We start from the raw sequence: 19327 nt of genomic DNA, 5'->3' as shown, positions 1-19327 counted from the left end.
GAGTATGTCACATATTGGGGGAGGGGGGTTTGTCAGGAATTGAGAAGGCTGAGAACGCCTAGCCACAATGATGAGCAGTGGTATTCCTCACCAAGTGCTTAACACAGTGCCCAGAGCACTTGTGATGCTTGACTTCTGGATGTGGCCCCTACTCTGAGCACCAGAGACTGCCACAGCAGGGTATATTCTACGAGAAAAAGTGTACTGAGCTGGACATATTCTTGTCTTCCTTTGGTGTCTTTTAAACATCTACTGGATTCTATGTGAAAGATGAAGGACCACCACATTCGCACAAGGAAACATCCAGTAATTAATTAGTAGACCATGATGTCTCTCTAGATCCCAAACCATGGAGAAAGACAACCACCCCACCAAAGAGAGTTTGCCCAATCTGAGCATGTGTCAAATGGCACTGTATCAGGTTCTGTGGTGCTCACCCATGTGCCTGCATTTGTCTGGGGGACACATTTTTAGCATTTCTGTTTTCCCAAGAGACCCACATGGGACCCTGGGAGTAGGAGAGCGCAGTATAGGCATGTCAGGCTAGGCCTGGGTGTTAGGGAGCTGAGGAAGGGCAGCTGCAGGCTGTAAGGAGGGCCTCTGACTTTACCTCAGGGATTAAGACTTTGTTCTGAAATACTGGGCCCATTCTGCCTTTTATTGATTGATTAGTTTAGCATATGAGTAGTTTCTTCACAGAAATCTCAGGAGGTGTACCAGTATATAATAGCTAAAAGCAGGGCTGCTTTCCTTTGGTTTCATAGAACATGGTTTGAATGCCACAGCTGTAGGTAGTACAAATGTAAGAAGAGTAACATGATCAGTGTTGTGCTTTGTACAGTTAAAAGAAGTGAAAAAGAGTGGCAGACATGAGTGCAGCTTTGAAGTACTCCAGACTAGAGAGGGGCTGGTCCAACAGAGTGAGACAGTAGCAGGAAATTATAGAGGGGGCGAGAGTGCTCAGGAGACTGACAGACAGCTCTTGTCTTGGGAAGACCCCATGGCACTGGAGAGCAGTGGCCTGGAAGGAGGAGCCCAGAGATACGAGATTCCCAAGCGGACTCCATCTCAGACTTCACCTTATTGTGATTTTCAAGCAAACTTGACTATGTTTCTCTGTCAATGCAAATAGTTCTTTTGAGGTGATTGTAAAAGAGACTAGTTCTGCTTTTGAGAATGAATTTGAAGTTTTTGTGCATTAAAACAATTGAGTTTCTTCAGCGCTCAAGCTTGGCTAGAAAATGATATTTGGTTTTTAATTAGGAACTTTTTGCCTGGTAATCACAGCAGCCCCATTCCTGCACTTCCATCTCCCCCCATTAACCTGGAGAAATAAGTTGTATTCCATGCTAGTTGGTGATACAGAAAAGCACATTGTTTTATTTTTTCTTTCCAAGTTTTTGTTTAAATTCCAGTTAACATTTGTTAACATTTGTTAAATTTGTTTAAATTCCAGTTAACATACTGTGTAAATTTAGTTTCAGGTATATAATTTAGTGATTTAATGCCCTCCTTAATCCCCAGCACCTATTTAACCCATCCAATCATCCCCTCCCCTCTAGCAACCCTCAGTTTGTTCTTTACAGTTAACAGAGTGTTTCTTGGTTTGCCTCTCTTCCCCCAACCCTCGTGTGTGTTTCATTTCCTAAATTCCGCATATGAATGAAGTCATATGGTATTTGTCTTTCTCTAACTGACTTATTTCACTTGGCTTAATACCCTCTAGCTCCATCTATATGTTGTCACAAATGGCAAGATTTCGTTCTTTTTCATGGCTGAATAATATCCCTCTATGTGTGTATGTGTGTGTGTGTGTGTATACACATATGATTTATTTTACATGTGAGCAGATTGCACAAAAATATTGGACATTTCTATCTTTCTGGGAAGTACCTTTATTTGCATATAGAAGAGGAAGAAAATCAGTGTTCATCTTCGACGCGTTAGCAGAATCATTTCATAGTTTCTTATTTGGTTATGTTGTGGAGTTTGATGAGCAAAATGCTTTTCAGTTTTTAAAATAAAAGCTTAAAAATACTTAGAAGACTCCTCTTGGTCACGTTGACTCAGGGTGGAATCAACACATGCACAGCACTCCCACTGTGGGTACCACAGGCAGGAATGGGCACCAGAGTGATCAGTCCTGCATTTTACTGCCTGTGGTTTCACCATGTTTTGTAATCTTGGTGTTGAGCTTCCCTGACAGTCTTTTCTTTTCTTTTTAAATTTTAGTTACTAATTTGAGAGAGAGACAGAGAGAGCCCAAGCAGGGGGAGAGGCAGAGGGAGAAGGAGAAGTGGACTCCCTGCTCAGCTGGGAGCCTGATGTGGGGCTCGATCCCAGGAGCCAGAGATCATGACCCGAGCTAAAGGCAGATGCTTAACCAGTTGAGCCACCCAGGCGCCCCTGACGGTTTCTATTTTAAGCAAAGATTATTCCTTTCATTGCCTGTGCGGAGCTCCCACTTGTTGACTCTTGGATAAGATGCACCTACACTTGGCTTGTGTCTGACACTGGGCCACACTCCTTGCAGATGCACCCAGAGGGAGGCTTTGGATCTAAGACTGTGCTGGACTGTGACCACACGTGTACATGGTGCTAGTGCTGCCCCCACCTCTCAACTTACCGCCGAGTCCCCAACTTCTGGCCTGAGTTGGTGTCCCAGTACCTCATTCCTTCCTTGGTACATCGAGTGTTAGCTATTGCTATACATACTACTACCTGCCCCTCCAGGGCTTTGGGGTCAGTTTTTAGTCCTGACTGAATTGAGTTAGCTGCCACCATATCTTACTGACAGTGAGACCCAACCCAGTCTGGTTCCTGGCACTTGGAAGCTTAATATTTTTTAAAGGCATGTACCTAGTGTAACAGTTTTAATTTCATTTCTGTTTTTCTGGACAGCAATTCATCCAAGTAAGACCTTGCCTTGATAAAAGTTACAGATCTGTGGAACTTGTGCTGAGTTCCTTTGTGAATATGTGAGACCTCCTGGAGTTAAATGTTTGATTTAATAAAGATTTAAATTTAGAGGCTGTATTAGAAACAGAAGTAACCAGAATCAGTTTACTTATGTTTACATTTTGAGCTGTTTCTCTTAGTGTTTTTTGAGCCATCCTTCTAAATGAGTCACCTTCTTAAGCTGATGTCCATTGTCTCTAGGTTCAACCTTCATTGACATTTATTTCCTTTTGCTCTTTATTTTCATTCTTTTACACTGGAGGATGAATGTTCTTCTTCCAAATACATGCAAATGATTCCACCCAGAACGTTTTCAATTTTTTTTGTTTCCACAACAGTGCTAGGGGAATGGTGATAGAATGGAGGAATAGCTCTATGGTGATAGAAGTTTATCCTCTCATCTGCTAAAACCTAAGGACCCCCTCCATGGCTGCTTCCTAACACCTGCACTCACCTCTGTGAAACTCACTTTATTGACCTCTTTGTTTGCCTCTGGCCTTTACCCAAGTGGACAGAGTGCCTGGCGATGGGGTGGGTGATTCTGTCCTTGCTCTGGTTGTGGGGCCTCTGAGCTTTGATCTCATCTGTCAAGGTGTGATGGCCCCACATTGAGGGCAGCTGAGGGGACAACTTGTTGAGATATTAGGGTGAATCTGAGGCTGAGGGGCAGACATTGCCCAGTGAGGGTGGACACTGCCTTTCCAGCAGGCAGCTGTGAGGCCCTCCAGCCCAGTGTTGGGGGAACCCCATCCTCCTATCTTCATGTGTTTGCTTGATCCCCACCTAGGGTCCCCTGGTGTTCACCTGTGGTGGCCACCTGTGGTACACAGCATTATCTGTGGGCTCTTGCTCCAGGTGGAAGGTGAAAGGAAGGGATGCCCCTAGTTTGCTCTGTGCAGTACCTGCACTGGCAGTGTTGTAAAGGCTATGTGAGGGGGATTTGTGCATTCCAGTGTGGTGGTCTGTGTCACAGTGGGAGAGGGGAATGTACAGTTAGATGCTAGCAAGATTTTGAAGACCCTGGCCTGCACAGACCTGAGCCTCCATTCTCCATGAGTCTCTTCCTGGTAGTGAGCAACCTGTGGTTGCTTGACTCCCACCTGAGGTCCCCTGTGTCCCAGGAGTGCCTCACCTAAGGGTAGGGAGTACAGGGCATGGGAGGAGGAAGAAGCCTAGCTGGGATCTCACTGGGCTGAGAGTGTTCCAGTGTGTCACAGCACAGCCTTCCCTCCCTTCCCCTGCTCCCCTTCTCTCCATTTCAAGCTCATGGGCATGTGTCCACATGCCAGGGTCATGCCATGGACACAGAATGAGTGAAAGAATAAGTTGGGTAAGTGGGGCACACAGCATATTGTGCAGGGTTCCCTAATTCAGACCACTGACCAGCTCTCATTCACCAATGGTGAAAATGCTGAGTAGCTCTCCAGAGCAGAGGTATCGCCTGAGCCAAGGGGATCCCTTTGAGTGATTCAGAGGTATTCGAACAGCCACTGGAAGAGCAAAAAGTACATTCAATATGTCATTTGAAATCTTTATTTTAAAAATTGTTAAATTTACAAAATCAGTTGGTGGTTTGTTAAAATGGCAGTTTTATAATTTGACAAGCTGTAGCGCTTAGAGACAAACTTAAGGTTTGGGGACTACTGCCAATAGTCAATGGGGAAAAGCCTAGCTTGACATTGTTTAATGATGTAAACCAAGGAGAGTGTCTTATTTGCAGTTTTCTGTGGGGGGGGGGTCAAACACCAGAAGTGCCAGTGGTAGCTCTTTGAGAAGGAGGTTCAAGCAGTCCACTGGCCTTGGTTTTATTCCTAGCCATCTGCTTTTTCTGCACTGAGCATGTATTGTTTCATGATCAAAAAATACCAGCACATGGTGGATTTTAGTAGCCAGTTGGTGTAAGGGCGTAAGGATCCTGTTGGGGCAATATATTTTTTTTTAATGTTCAGATTTTTTTAATTAATTTTTGAACAATAATGTATTATTAGCACCAGAAGTACAGGTCTGTGAATATCCAGGTTTACACACTTCACAGTACTCACCATAGCACATCCTTTTCCCAATGTCCATAACCCCACCACCCTCTCCCTCAGCACCCCCTTCATTCCCCCCGCCCCCGCAACCTTCAGTTTGTTTTGTGAGATTAAGCATCTCTTATGATTTGTCTCTCTCCCGATCCTATCTTATTTCACTTATTCTTTTCCTACCCCACAAACCACCCAAGTTGCATCTCCACTTCCTCATATCAGGGAGATCACATGATAGTTGTCTTTCTCTGATTGACTTATTTAACAAAGCATAATACCCTCTAGTTCCATCCACGTCATCACAAATGGCAAGATTTCATTTCTTTTGATCGCTGCATAGTATTCCATTGTGTATATATACCACCTCTTCTTTATCCATTCATCTGTTGATGGACATCTAGGTTCTTTCCATAGTTTGGCTGTTGTGGACATTGCTGCTATAAACATTCGGGTGCACGTGCCCCTTCGGATCACTACGTTTGTATCTTTAGGGTAAATACCCAGTAGTGCAATTGCTGGGTCGTAGGGTAGTTCTATTTTCAACTTTTTGAGGAACCTCCATGCTGTTTTCCAGAGTGGTTGCACCAGCTTGCATTCCCACCAACAGTGGAGGAGGGTTCCCCTTTCTCCGCATCCTCGCCAGCATCTGTCATTTCCTGACTTGTTAATTTTAGCCATTCTGACTGGTGTGAGGTGGTATGTCATTGTGGTTTTGAGTTGTATTTCCCTGATGCCGAGTGATGTGGAGCAATTTTTCATGTGTCTGTTGGCTATGTGGGTGTCGTCTTTGCAGAAATGTCTGTTCATGTCCTCTGCCCATTTCTTGATTGGATTATTGGTTCTTTGGGTGTTGAGTTTGATAAGTTCTTTATAGATTTTGGATATTAGCCCTTTATTGGATATGTCATTTGCAAATATCTTCTCCCATTCTGTCATTTGTCTTTTGGTTTTGTTGACTGTTTTCTTTGCTGTGCAAAAGCTTTTGATCTTGAGGAAGTCCCAGTAGTTCATTTTTGCCCTTGCTTCCCTTGCCTTTGGTGATGTTCCTAGGAAGAAGTTGCTTAGGCTGAGGTCGAAGAGGTTGCTGCCTGCATTCTCCTCAAGGATTTGGATGGATTCCTTTCTCACATTGAGGTCCTTCATCCATTCTGAGTCTATTTTAGTGTGTGGTGTAAGGAAATGGTCCAGTTTCATTTTTCTGCATGTGGCTGTCCAGTTTATCCAACACCATTTGTTGAAGAGACTGTCTTTTTTCCATTGGACATTCTTTCCTGCTTTGTCAAAGATAAGTTGACCATAGAATTGAGGGTCTATTTCTGGGCTCTCTATTCTGTTCCGTTGATCTATGTGTCTGTTTTTGTGCCAGTACCATGCTGTCTTGATAACAGCAGCTTTGTAATAGAGCTTGGAGTCCGGAATTGTGATGCCACCAACTTTGGCTTTCATTCTCAATATTCCTCTGGCTATTCGAGGTCTTTTCTGGTTCCATATAAATTTTAGGATTATTGGTTCCATTTCCTTGGAAAAAAAATGGATGGTATTTTGATAGGGATTGCATTAAATGTGTAGATTGCTTTAGGTAGCATAGACATTTTCACCATATTTGTTCTTCCAATCCATGAGCATGGAACATTTTTCCATTTCTTTGTGTCTTCCTCAGTTTCTTTCACAAGTACTTTATAGTTTTCGGGGTATAGATTCTTTGCCTCTTTGGTTAGGATTATTCCTAGGTATCATATGGTTTTGGATGCAATTGTGTAAATGGGATTGACTCCTTAATTTCACTTTCCTCTGTCTTGTTGTTGGTGTAAAGAAATGCAACTGATTTCTGTGTGTTGATTTTATATCCTGACACTTTACTGAATTCCTGTACAAGTTCTAGCAGATTTGGAGTGGAGTCTTTTGGGTTTTCCACATATGGTATCATATCATCTGCAACGAGTGATAGTTTGACTTCTTCTTTGCTGATTTGGATGCCTTTAATTTCTTTTTGTTGTCTGATTGCTGAGGCTAGGACTTCTAGTACTATGTTGAATAGCAGTGGTGATCAAAGACATCCCTGACATGTTCCTGACCTTAGCGGTGAAGCTTTCAGTTTTTCTCCATTGAGAGTGATATTAGTGGTGGGTTTTTCATAGATGGCTTTGATGATATTGAGGTATGTACCCTCTATCCGTACACTTTGCAGAGTTTTGATCAGGAAAGGATGCTGTACTTTGTCAAATGCTATTTCAGCATCTATTGAGAGTATCATATGGTTCTTGTTCTTTCTTTTATTAATGTATTGTATCACATTGATTTATTTGCGGATGTTGAACCAACCTTGCAGGCCTGGAATAAATCCCACTTGGTCATGGTGAATAATCCTTTTAATGTACTGTTGGATCCTATTGGCTAGTATTTTGGTGAGAATTTTCGCATCTGTGTTCATCAGGGATATTGGTCTGTAATTCTCTTTTTTGATGGGATCCTTGTCTGGTTTGGGGATCAAGGTAATGCTGGCCTCATAAAATGAGTTTGGAAGTTTTCCTTCCATTTCTGTTTTTTGGAACAGTTTCAGGAGAATAGGGATTAATTCTTCTTTAAATGTTTGGTAGAATTCCCCTGGGAAGCCATCTGGCCCTGGGCTCTTATTTCTTGGGAGATTTTTGATGACTGCTTCAATCTCCTTACTGGTTATGGCTCTCTTCAGGTTTTCTGTTTCTTCCTGGTTCAGTTGTGGTAGTTTATAAGTTTCTAGGAATGTATCCATTTCTTCCAGATTGTCAAATTTGCTGGCGTATAGTTGCTCATATTATGTTCTTGTAATTGTTTGTATTTCTTTGATGTTGGTTGTGATCGCTCCTCTTGCATTCATGATTTTATTTATTTGGGTCCTTTCTCTTTTCTTTTTGATAAGTCTGGCCAAGGGTTTATCAATCTTATTAATTGTTTCAAAGAACCAGCTCCTAGTTTCATTGATTTGTTCTGTAGTTTTTTTGGTTTCTATTTCATTGATTTCTGCTCTGATCTTTATGATTTCTCTACTCCTGCAGGGTTTAGGCTTTCTTTGTTGTTCTTTCTCCAGCTCCTTTAGGTGTAGGGTTAGGTTGTGTATTTGAGACCTTTCTTGTTTCTTGAGAACGGCTTGTATCACTATATATTTTCCTATCAGGACTGCCTTTGCTGTTTCCCACAGATTTTGAACTGTTGTGTTTTAGTTATCATTTGTTTCCGTGAATTTTTTCAATTCTTTTTTGATTTCCTAGTTAACCCATTCATTCTTTAGAAGGATGCTCTTTAGTATCAATGTATTTCGATTCTTTCCCAATTTCCTCTTGTTCTAGCTTCAAAGCATTGTAGTCTGAAAATATGCAGGGAATGATCCCAATCTTTTGATACTGGTTGAGACCTGACTTATGACCCACGTTGTGATCTATTCTGGAGAATGTTCCATGCACACTAGAGAAGAATATGTATTCTGTTGCTTTGGGATGAAATGTTCTGAATATAACTGTGATGTCCACCTGGTCTAGTGTGTCATTTAATGCCTTTATTTCCTAGCTGATCTTTTGTTTGGGTGATCTGTCCATTTCAGTGAGGGGAGTGTCAACGTTCCCTACTATTATTGTATTATTGTCAATGTGTTTCTTTGATTTGTTCTTAATTGGTTTATATAGTTGGCTGCTCCCATGTTAGGGGCATAGATATTTAAAATTTTGAGATATTCTTATTGGACAGACCCTTTGAGTATGAATAGTGCCCTGCCTCATCTCTTATTAGTCTTTGGCTTAAAGTCTAATTGATCTGATATAAGGATTGCCATGATAGCGTTCTTTTGATGCCCATTAGCATGGTAAATTGTTTTCCACACCCTCACTTTAAATCTGGAGGTGTCTTTGGGTTTAAAATGCGTTTCTTGTAGACAGCATATTGATGGGTCTTGTTTTTTAATCCATTCTGGTACCCTGTGTCTTTTGATTGGAACATTTAGCCTATTTACATTCAGGGTAACTATTGAGAGATATGAATTTATTGCCATTGTATTGCCTGTAAGGTGACTATTAAATGTATATTTTCTCTGTTCCTTTTTGTTCGACTACTTTTAGGCTCTCTCTTTGCTTAGAGGACTCCTTTCAGTATTTCCTGTAGAGCTGGTTTGGTGTTTACAAATTCTTTTACTTTTTTTTTTTTGTCCTGGAAACTTTATTATCTCTCCTTCTATTTTCAGTGATAGCCTAGCTAGATATAGGATTCCTGGCTGCATAGCCTAGTTGGGTATAGTATTCTTGGCTGCATGTTTTTCTCTCGTTTAGTGCTCTGAATATATCATGCCAGTTCTTTCTGGCCTGCCAGGTCTGTTGATAACTCTGTGCCAATCTAATATTTTTACCATTGTATATTACAGACTTGTTGACCCAGGCTCCTTTCAGGATTTTCCCTTTGTCACTAAGACTTGTAAATTTTACTATTAGATGACGGTGTGTGGATCTATTCTTATTGATTTTGAGGTGGGTTCTCTGCACCTTCTGGATTTTGATGCTTTTTCCCTTTGCCATATTAGGGACATTCTCTACACTAATTCTCTCCTATATACCTTCTGTTCCCCTTTCTCCTCCTCCTTCTTCTTCTTCTTCTTCTCCTTCTCCCTTCTCCCTTCTCCTTTCTTCTTCTTCTTCTTCTTCTTCTTCTTCTTCTTCTGGAATCCCAATTATTCTAATGTTGTTTCATCTTATGGTATCACTTACCTCTCAAATTCTCCCCTCGTGGTCCAGTAGTTGTTTGTCTCTCTTTGCCCACCTTCTTTATTGTCTGTCATTTAGTCTTCTATATCACTAGTTCTTTCTTCTGTCTCATTTATCCTAGCAGTAAGAGCCTCCATTTTTGATTGCACCTCATTAATAGCTTTTTTTTATTTCAACTTGGTTAGATTTTAGTTCTTTTATTTCTCCAGAAAGGGCTTTTATTTCTCTAGACAGGGATTCTCTAATATCTTCCATGCCTTTTTGAGCCTGGCTAGCACCTTGAGAATCGTCATTCTGAACTCTAGATCTGACATATTACCAATGTCTGTATTGATCAGGTCCCTAGCCTTCGGTACTGCTTCTTGTTCTTTTTTTTTTTTTTTTTTTTTTTTTTTGTGGTGAGTTTTTCCACCTTGTCATTTTATCCAGGTAAGAATATATGAAGGAGCAAATAAAATACTAAAAGGGTGGCAAAGACCCCAGGAAAATGTGCTTTAACCAAATCAGAAGAGACCCCAAATCGTAGGGGGAAGTAAGGGGGTGAAAAGAAGTTCAGAAAAAAATTAAAAAAAAAAGAAAGAAAGAAAAAATATATATATTAGACTGGTGACTGGAACAGGGTCACCCACTTAATTTTGGAGTATTTGGTCTCTTAGAAGAAACAACTTCCCAAAATTTTAAAGAAGGAAAACATATATAAGGGTTAGATGAAGGGATGGAATATGACTATAAAGATGAAAAAAAAAGTTTTTTTAATTTCTAAAGAAGGAGTTGATAAAATAAGTTGGTTGGCAGAATAAAGAAAAAGAAAGTAGAGAGAATTTGCTCAGGCTGGAGACTAGAACAAAGCCCTATGCTAGATTTAGGGTATAATTTGATCTATTAGATGAAGTTGTATCCCATATTTTTTTTAGAAGAAAAAACCCTATGTGTATACAAAAAATAAAGTTAGATGCAATGAAGGATAAAATATGACTGTAATAAGGAAGGTTCGAGAAAGATTTTTTTTTTAATGAAAGGTATTGCCAAGATAAACTAGTTAAAAAACATTAACAGAAGAAAGAGTAAAAAAAATTTTAGCAGAAGGAGAAAATAAAATAAAAAAAAATTAACTTTGCAAGAGTAAAGAATCATGGGGAGAAAGCCATGAATTCCATGCTTTGCTTTCTCCGCCTCTGGAATTCCGCTCTTCTCCTTGGTAAGTGAACTTGGTCTTGGCTGGATTTCTTGCTGATCTTTTGGGGGAGAGGCTTGTTGTAGTGATTCTCAAGTGCCCGTGGCAGAATTGCACCACTCTTACGAGGGGCTAGGCTAAGTAATCCGCTCAGGTTTGCTTTCGGGAGTTTTTGTTCCCTGAACACTTTCCGTAGAGACGGGACAGAAAATGGCGGCCTCCCAATCTCCAGCCCGGAGGAGCCGAGAGCTCCGGACCCCACTCCTTGGTGTGCCCTCGGAGAAAAGTGCTCAATCACGCCAGTCTCCCTGGCCTCTGGCTGCGCTCCGAGCTCACAGCCTGTGACCAACCATCTCTGTCTCTGGCACACAGCCCCACCTGGAGTCTCCAAACCCTGCAGATCCCTGCGCTTTTCCAGGGGGTGTCTCCCCGGATCTTGTGGGGTCCCTGCTCAGAATACAGTGGCCTGTGCCATAGATCACAATTTAAGGTAACCTCACATTGAGAACTCACTCCTCGGCTCCGTCTCTGTAGCCGGCTTCCCTGCTCTAATACCTACGAGCTCTGTGACACTCAGACACCCCCGATCCTTCTGTGACCCTGCGGAACCTGAGACCACGCTGTCCCTGCATGGGCTTAACCCCGCTTAGCCTCTGGAGCGATGTCCCTTAGTGGAGCAGACTTTTAAAAGTTCTGATTTTGCGCTCTGTTGCTCTGCTGCTTGCTGGGAGCTGGCCCCTCCCCCACAGTCCATCTTCCTGTTGCTTTGGGTTCACTTCTCCGCCGGTCCTACCTTTCAGAAAGTGGTTGATTTTCTGTTTCTAGAATTGCTGCTCTTCTCTTCGATCTCCTGTTGGATTTGTAGGTGTTCGGAATGGTTTCATAAGCTATCTAGCTGATCTTCTGCTACCTGATGTCATCTCAGCCTGCTACTTCTCCACCCTCTTGACTTCTCTCCTGTTGGGGCAATTCTTGACTCATTCTTAGCTCTGTGTTAGTTTGCCTGGCCTGCTGAAACAAATGCCACAGACCAGGTGGCTTAAGCAACAGAAATGTATTGTCTCACAGTTAATGGAAGCTTAAAGTTTGAGATCAAGGTGTCAGCAGTGTTGATCCCTTCCAAGGTTTCTCTCCTAGGCTTACAGATGGCTACCTTCACTCTCTGCTCCCACATGTTCTTCCCTTTGTGCTTGTGGTCACAAGCCATCCTACTGTGACCAGACCCCCAACTGGTGTACACCTCTGTACATGTTCATGTGAGCTGAATTGGTGAAGACAGAAATGTGATGGAGTTGTTAAACTGGAAATTCCCACCTGGCAGCACTGGCAGGGTTGAGTACCATTCCAGATTAGTCATTTAATTATGCTTTGGGGCCTTGTCATTGTGGAAGCTGGTTAGAAAGTCTCATCACTCCTTCAGGTGCAGTTGGAGGCTCTGCCCCATGGGTCACATGATAGCTAGGCAGATGGGGTCCCTTGTCTTGGGGACACAACACAAGCTTTGTGGGGGCTGGCACCAGCATTGGCAGTGATCAGGGAAGGGGACCAGTGGCCATGAGGCAGCTGTCACACAGGGACAAAACTCCCTGAGGGGACAAGGCAGGAAGGGGCGAGTTCCTGTGGCCAGAGTGGTTGCACTGAGCATGCACTTTGTACCTAGAGTAGTGTGATACCCACGATAAGGATAGGGTTTGTTGGTGGCAATTAGAGATGGAGAAAAGTAAAAGGATTTACAGGAAATCTTGGAGGTAGAATTGTGAGGTGTCAAAGAACAAGTCAGGACCAAGAATTTGGAAGCTTGGACCCAGAGCTCACTGTTCCCACCTTTCCTTAATGTGGTTGAGGCAGAGGCCATGCAGAAATGCATTTGTGGAAGAGGCAAGAGGCTTACAGGATGGAGAGACATGGGAGTGTTTGTGCGGTCCTAGTGAGTGTGTGCGTGCGTGTGTGTGTGCATGTGTTCATGGCAACTACAGGGCTCCGCATGGCAGAGTGTTTGTTAGGGAAATGTTTATGACTGAAAAAGATGAAATATGAAAATGTGACAGATGAGAAAGAACGTCAGTGACCTATACCAGGGCCTTGGCTAGTGTCCACAAAAAGTGAAAAACGTGCTGCAGATAAATGTTCAACAACTTGAACACTTTTATGGAAGTTGGAAGAAAAAAGCAGCTTACAAAACAGCTTGTATCATATTATCTTCTTTCTGTGGGGGATGGGGGATGGGGAGGTTTTGGCTTTTTTTTTTCCTTTTCCATATTTCCTGATTTATGTACAATAAGTATTGCTACTTTTTTTGGTCGATTTTTTAAAATTGTAAGGTCAAATTTACCATTTTGACCATTTTTAAGCGTACACTTCAGTGGCATTAAGTGCATTCACAGTATTGTGCAACTATCACCACTGTTTTCTCCAGAATTTTTCCTATCTTCCCAGATGAGAACTTTCTACCTATTAAACGCTAACTCCCCATTTCCAAGCCTTGACAACCACCATTCTACTTTCTCTCTGACTTTGACTACTCTAGGTACTAACATAAGTGGAATCATACATTATTTGTCCTTTTGTGACAGATTTATTTCACTTGGCATAATGTCTTCAAGGTTCATCCATGTTGTAGCCTTTGTGAAAATTTCCTTCCTTATTAATTATATCTCATTGTGTGTATGTACCACACAAATATTGTTATTTTTATATGAGAAAAGTGTCCTTAAGTACTTATTTGGATTCAGTTGAACATTTATGTTTTTGCTTGGATGTGACCTAACTATGTCACTGACCCTGTCTGTGAGCCTCCTGCACTACCTTTTCCCCCACTAAGGGTGGTCTCTCTTGGACAGAGGAGGGGGATGAGGAAGGGTCCTATGCATTTTGGGCAGGAGGCCAAGGTGACTGGTCACATGGGCAGTGTGGCTGCCCTCAGTGGTTGGCCTAACCAGTTTTCTCAGTGACCACACGGGTGGTGTGAGTGTATGGAAGGCCTGCAGAAGCCCCTAGGCCTCTCCTGGCATAGCATGGTTTCCAGCCATGCCAAGGGCCAGAAGTGGGACTCAGGGCTGGATCCATAGGAGGCACGACGTTTGGCAGCCTGGTGCCTCAGAAGCCATCATGGGGCTCCCCACACTGACTCTGCAAGGGCAGTGGCAAGGGCGATGACCAGCCCTTGCTACTCAGTGCTTTGCTATCCTGGGCATCTTCTTTTTTAAGTATGTGGAACGGGAAGTCCTAATGATAGAAGGAAGTTGATCATGGAAGTTTTTAAAAGGCTGTTTTCCTTGTCTGTAAAAGGACCAGATATTTTGAAAAATTACCTGCTACATTTTAAATTTATAGTTAGAAACATACAGAGTAGAGATCTTTTGTCAAGAGGAGTTTTGTGTAAATGCCAATTTAGGCCCCCTAGGTCCCAGTATTCACTTCCTCTGTGTTCTGGCTGATTTCCTGTCAAGGACAGAATTGTTGCTTATGGATTTACTTCTCCTTTCAGTCCTGTTTGTGTTGGCTTGATGTAGTCTGAAGATCTCTCTCCTATTAGATGCATCCACATTGAGCATTGTTCTGTCTCCCTGCTGAATGACCTTCTGTCATTGCACAGTCTACCTCTTTATCCTTGGTTGTCTTCTTGGCTCTGAAGTTTACTACTCATGTGGCCACTCCAGCTTCCTTTGGACTGGTACTTGCATGGTTTATCTTTTCCCCTTTTACTTTCAACATATGTCATTATATTTGAGGTGAGTTTCTTATAGCTGGCATATAATTAAGGATTTTTTCATCCTTTCTGACAATCTCTGGCTTTTAGTGTGTTCACATTTTTTTTTAAGTCTCCTCTTCTGAGATCCCAATTATTCTAATACTGTTTCATTTTATGGTATCACTTATCTCTTGAATTCTCCTCTTGTGATCCAGTAGTTGTCTTTTTTTTTTCTCAGCTTCTTTATTTTCCATTATTTTGTATTCTATATCAAATTCTCTCTTCTGCCCTATTTATCCTAGCAGTTAGAGACTCCAGTTTTTTATTGCATCTCATTAATAGCCTTTCTGATTTTGACTTGATTAGATTTTAGTTCTTTTGTTTCTCCAGAAAGGGATTCTCTGGTGTCTTCTATGCTTTTTTCAAGCCCAGCTGGCATCTTTATAATCATTATTCTGAGCTCTAGTTCTAACATCTTACTTATGTCCATACTGATTAGGTCCCTGCAGTTAGTACTACCTCTTGTTCTCTTTTTTGAGGTGTATTTTTCCATCTTGTCATTCTTGTATAAAGTGGTCACTTTTCTATTTGTAGAGTTGCAGCTATTCTTTTTTTAGTTCTCCACTTGAGTTCACAAGTGTTCAGAATGATTTGATAGCTATCTAGCTGAATTCCTGGAATTAGACGAAACTAAGGTCTCCTACTCATCTGCCATCATAAATATATATATATACATACACACACACACACACATATACACATAAATACACATAATCAGTGTAATTCCTAATATTTTTGGACATCTCACACACACACACACTTTTTTTTTCACTTTTTTTTTTTTAATAAATAGTAGAAATTTATTTCTCACAGTTCTGGAGGCTTAAAAGTCTGAGATCAGGGTGTCAGGGTCCCAGCATGGTCTTGTCTAGTGAGGGTCTGTAACATTCTGATTTTTAATAAGAAATATGTATTTGGTCTTTATCTGTTTCTGACAGAGAGCTCCTAAAACCCTTATAGTTTCTTAAGTGGTAATGAAGACATTGATATTCATAACAAACGCCTTTCAACCACACCTGAGTTTATGGTAATGAGGTGACTTTTGGAAAGCCCCTTAAGAAGGGAGCTGGTTGTCAGGAGATGCAGCATGTGATTAGAGGGATGGGACTTTTCCACCTTCCTGACCTTGGAGGTTAAATCCTTTGCCAATTGCTAGTGATTTAATCAGTCATTCTTACTCATGTAAGGAAGCCCACAAGGACAGAGTTCAGAGAATTTCTGGATTGATGAAATATGTGGATATTTGGGAAGAGTGTACAGCACTCAGAGAGGGCATAGAAGTTCAGCACGCTTTCCTCATAACTTGCCCTCTGTCTGTCTTCCATCTGGCTTTTCCTGAGTTACATCATTTATAATAAACTGGTGATCTAGTAAGTAGAACATTTTCCTGAGTCGTGTGAGCTACTCTGGCAAATTAATTGAACCCGAGGAGGGGGGTCATGGGAACCTCTGGTTTATGGCTGGTTGATCAGAAGCACACTAGAGAATCCGGACTGGTCTTGGTATCTGAAGTGGAGGAGGGGGCAGCCTTGTAGGACTGAGTCCTTAACTTGTGGGATCTGATGCTGTCTGCCTGTAGATAGTGTCAGAATTAAGCTGAATTGTAGGACACCCAGTTGGTATTCAAGAATTACTTGGTGGTGGGGCACCTGGGTGGCTCAGTGGGTTAAGCCTCTGCCTTCGGCCCAGGTCATGATCTCAGGGTCCTGGGATTGAGCCCCACATTGGGCTCTCTGCTCAGCGGGGAGCCTGCTTCCCCCCCCACCCCCGTCTGCCTCTCTGCCTACTTGTGATCTCTCTCCCTCCGTCAAATAAATAAATAAAATCTTTAAAAAAAAAAAAAAAGAATTACTTGGTGGTGTGGGGGAAAAAAGCCACATATTGGAATTGGTCACAGACTTAGAGGACCCTTTTCTATGTTGCAACTTCTCATTATGTCCTTAAATAGCAGAGAGAGGATTCCTATTTTTTCATTGCTCTGCTTCTTTTTCCTGCCTTCTATTAGGTTTTCTGAACATTTTTAGTATTCCATTATAATTTATTACATATGATCTTTTGTAAGTTATATTGCTTTTCATGTTTTTTTTTTTTTTGGTGGTGTTTTTTGTTGTTGTTTCTGTCTTTTGCTTGCTCTGGGGATTATAAAGCACATGCTTAACTTTTTGGTGTACTTCAAATCAGTATTTCACTAGTTCAAGTGGAATGTAGAAATCTTATACCATGTAGGTCCTTTTGCCTCCCCTCTAATGTCATAGTTCTCTTATATATTACATTTATAATCAGCAAAACCCTATTAGTGTTTTAATTTTTTATTTCAACCCCTAAACATTGTTTAAAGAACTGTGGAGAAAATAGTCTATTCTCTTTGCTCCCTCTTTAACATTTGGATTGCTTTTGCTTTGTTCTGTGTCCCAAGTCCTTCTGATATTACTTCCCTTTTATCTAAAAGAACTTTGATTAGCTTGTTGCCTGTGAATCCTTTTTATTTTCTTTCATCTGGGAATATTCTTATTTGTTTTAGGATTCTGTGTTGACACTTCTTGCAGACTTAAAAAGTGTCATTCTACTTTCTCAGGTCTCCTTGGTGTCTGAGGAGAAATCCACAGGCATTCAAATTGTTCTTCTCTAGGTAATAAAGCATTTTTTCTCTGTTTCCAAGATATTTTTTTCTTTTTTTCACCAGTTAATTTTTTTTAAAAATTTTGAGTATAGTTGACACACAATGTTACACTGGTTTCAGGTGTACAACTTAGTGATTTGGCAAGTTTTTACATTATTCTGTGTTCACTGCAAGTATAGCTACCATCTGTCCCAATACATCAGTATTACAATATTGTTGACTGTTCCTTATGCTGTGCCTTGTAGCCTTGTGATTATTCATTCAAGATATTTTTTTTCTTTAGTTTGTAACAGTTGACTATGATGTGTCTGGTATGAATTTCTTTTTTTTTTTTAATTAAGATTTTTTATTTGAATGAGAGAAAGTGAGTGAGTGAGAGAGAGAGGGAGCGCAAACAGGGGGAAGGAAAAGCAGTTTCTCCACTGGGCAGGGAGCCCCATGCATGGCTTGATTCCAGAACCCTGGGATCATGACCTGAGCTAAAGGCAGATGCTTAACTGACTACCAGGTGCCCTTGGTGTGGATTTCTTTAGGTTTATCCTATTTGGGATCCATTAAGTTTCTTGAAGTCATACATGGGTGTTCTGCCAAATGTAGGAGGTTTTTGGCCATTGTTTTCACCCACTTTCTGCACCCATTGCACTCTAATGACACAAATATTAGGCCATTTCTCTTGTACCAAAGGTCCTTCAAGTCTCCTCATGTTTTTCCAACCTTTTTTCTGTTGTTCAGATTAGATAATTTCTGTTGTTCTGTCTTCAAGTTCATGGAATCTTTTTTTGCCTTGAGCTTGTGTAGGGGGTTTTTAAAATGGTATTTTAATGGGTTTTAGTATGGTATTTTTTAGTTTTAAAATTTCTATAATTTTTATTTGTTTTTTTTTTGATATGGTATCTTTTTTTTCCTTGCTTTTGATTTTTTTTTCTTTCAGTTTGAGAGTGTTATCATTGTTTGTCAGAGCATTTTCATAGTCATTCCTTTAAACTCTGCTAAATAATTGTAATATCTGTGTTCTTTCATTGTCGGTATATGTTAATCATCTTTTCCTGTAGGAGTTAAGACATTCTTGGTTCTTTGTGTGCTGAGTAGTTTGGACTGCAACTGGACATTGTGGATATTATGAAATGGGACTCTGGATCTTAAGTCCTGGGAGAATGCTCATTTTTTATTTTAGCAGGCAAACCACTTGGTTCAATTTAGGCTGTGGTTCTGACCTGCCTTCTCTGGGGTATGATTTGGTTCAGTTCTGTTTCAGAGCTTCTGCAGTGCCATTTGTGTCTGTTCCATGAGTGCTGCCTGTTGCCATCTGGGAGCCGGCTATGGTCTCAGGGGTTGTGGTGTGAGAGAATCAGATTCATACACATACAGCTTTGGGTGGGTCCAAAGTTCATGAGCAACTTTATGGACTTGCTGTTTTGAGATTTCTTCCTCTCCACATTGTCAGTGGGGCTTTCCACTGCCCTGGGGTTCCCTTTTTGGTTCGCTAGCCAATAGCTCAGGGTTTAGTAACTAGTTCCACCATGCACTTCTACACCCACACCTTGTCTGACGCCCAGTGTTGGGAGGAGCAACTGGGTACTTCTTCCATTTAGTGTTCTCACCAGCCTGCCTGCTGCTCTTTCCTTACAATACATATAGTGGCCCCACATGTCCTATCTGGGGTCAGCGTTGCCCCACATGTCCTGTCTGAGTTCAGAGCTTCTTGGTGTATTGCCTCTGGGAATGGAGCTACTACTCCCTGTATCCCATCCAGGGTCAGAGCAGCAGGAGGCAGGAAGCAGGCTGGTGTGTGCTGTTTCCTCTCCCTTGGAGCTGGCGCAGATGTGTTTAGATGACATCCACCTCCATTTCTGTGCTTCCCTGCACGGGGCCTTGTTTGTGCTTTCAGTCCTCTGCCAACAGTCCCCTCCCTTTTTCATGTTGCCCCCTCCTCCACCTTAGTAGTCCCTACAGGCTGTCCCTGGAGGAAGAGCTCTGACCTTTACCATCTTTATCGTTAGTGTGTAACCTTGCTTAGAGGAACCATCTGGGAAGTGTCTGTAGGCAGGGAAGCACTGTTGCCCCCTTGGAGGC

The 19327-nt window shown here is 41.7% G+C and overlaps 1 protein-coding gene across 2 annotated transcripts in view; it reads left to right on the top strand.

Annotated features, from left to right (window-relative positions):
• The window catches only part of CYFIP1 (cytoplasmic FMR1 interacting protein 1), a 124692-nt gene that overhangs the window by 27517 nt on the left and 77848 nt on the right, over positions 1-19327 (top strand). The window lies entirely within an intron of this gene.

The sequence above is a fragment of the Meles meles genome, chromosome 6 (genome assembly GCF_922984935.1).
Source record: "Meles meles chromosome 6, mMelMel3.1 paternal haplotype, whole genome shotgun sequence".
In the NCBI taxonomy this organism is placed as follows: Eukaryota; Metazoa; Chordata; class Mammalia; order Carnivora; family Mustelidae; genus Meles; species Meles meles.
This window is presented reverse-complemented; position numbering and strand designations above follow the sequence as displayed.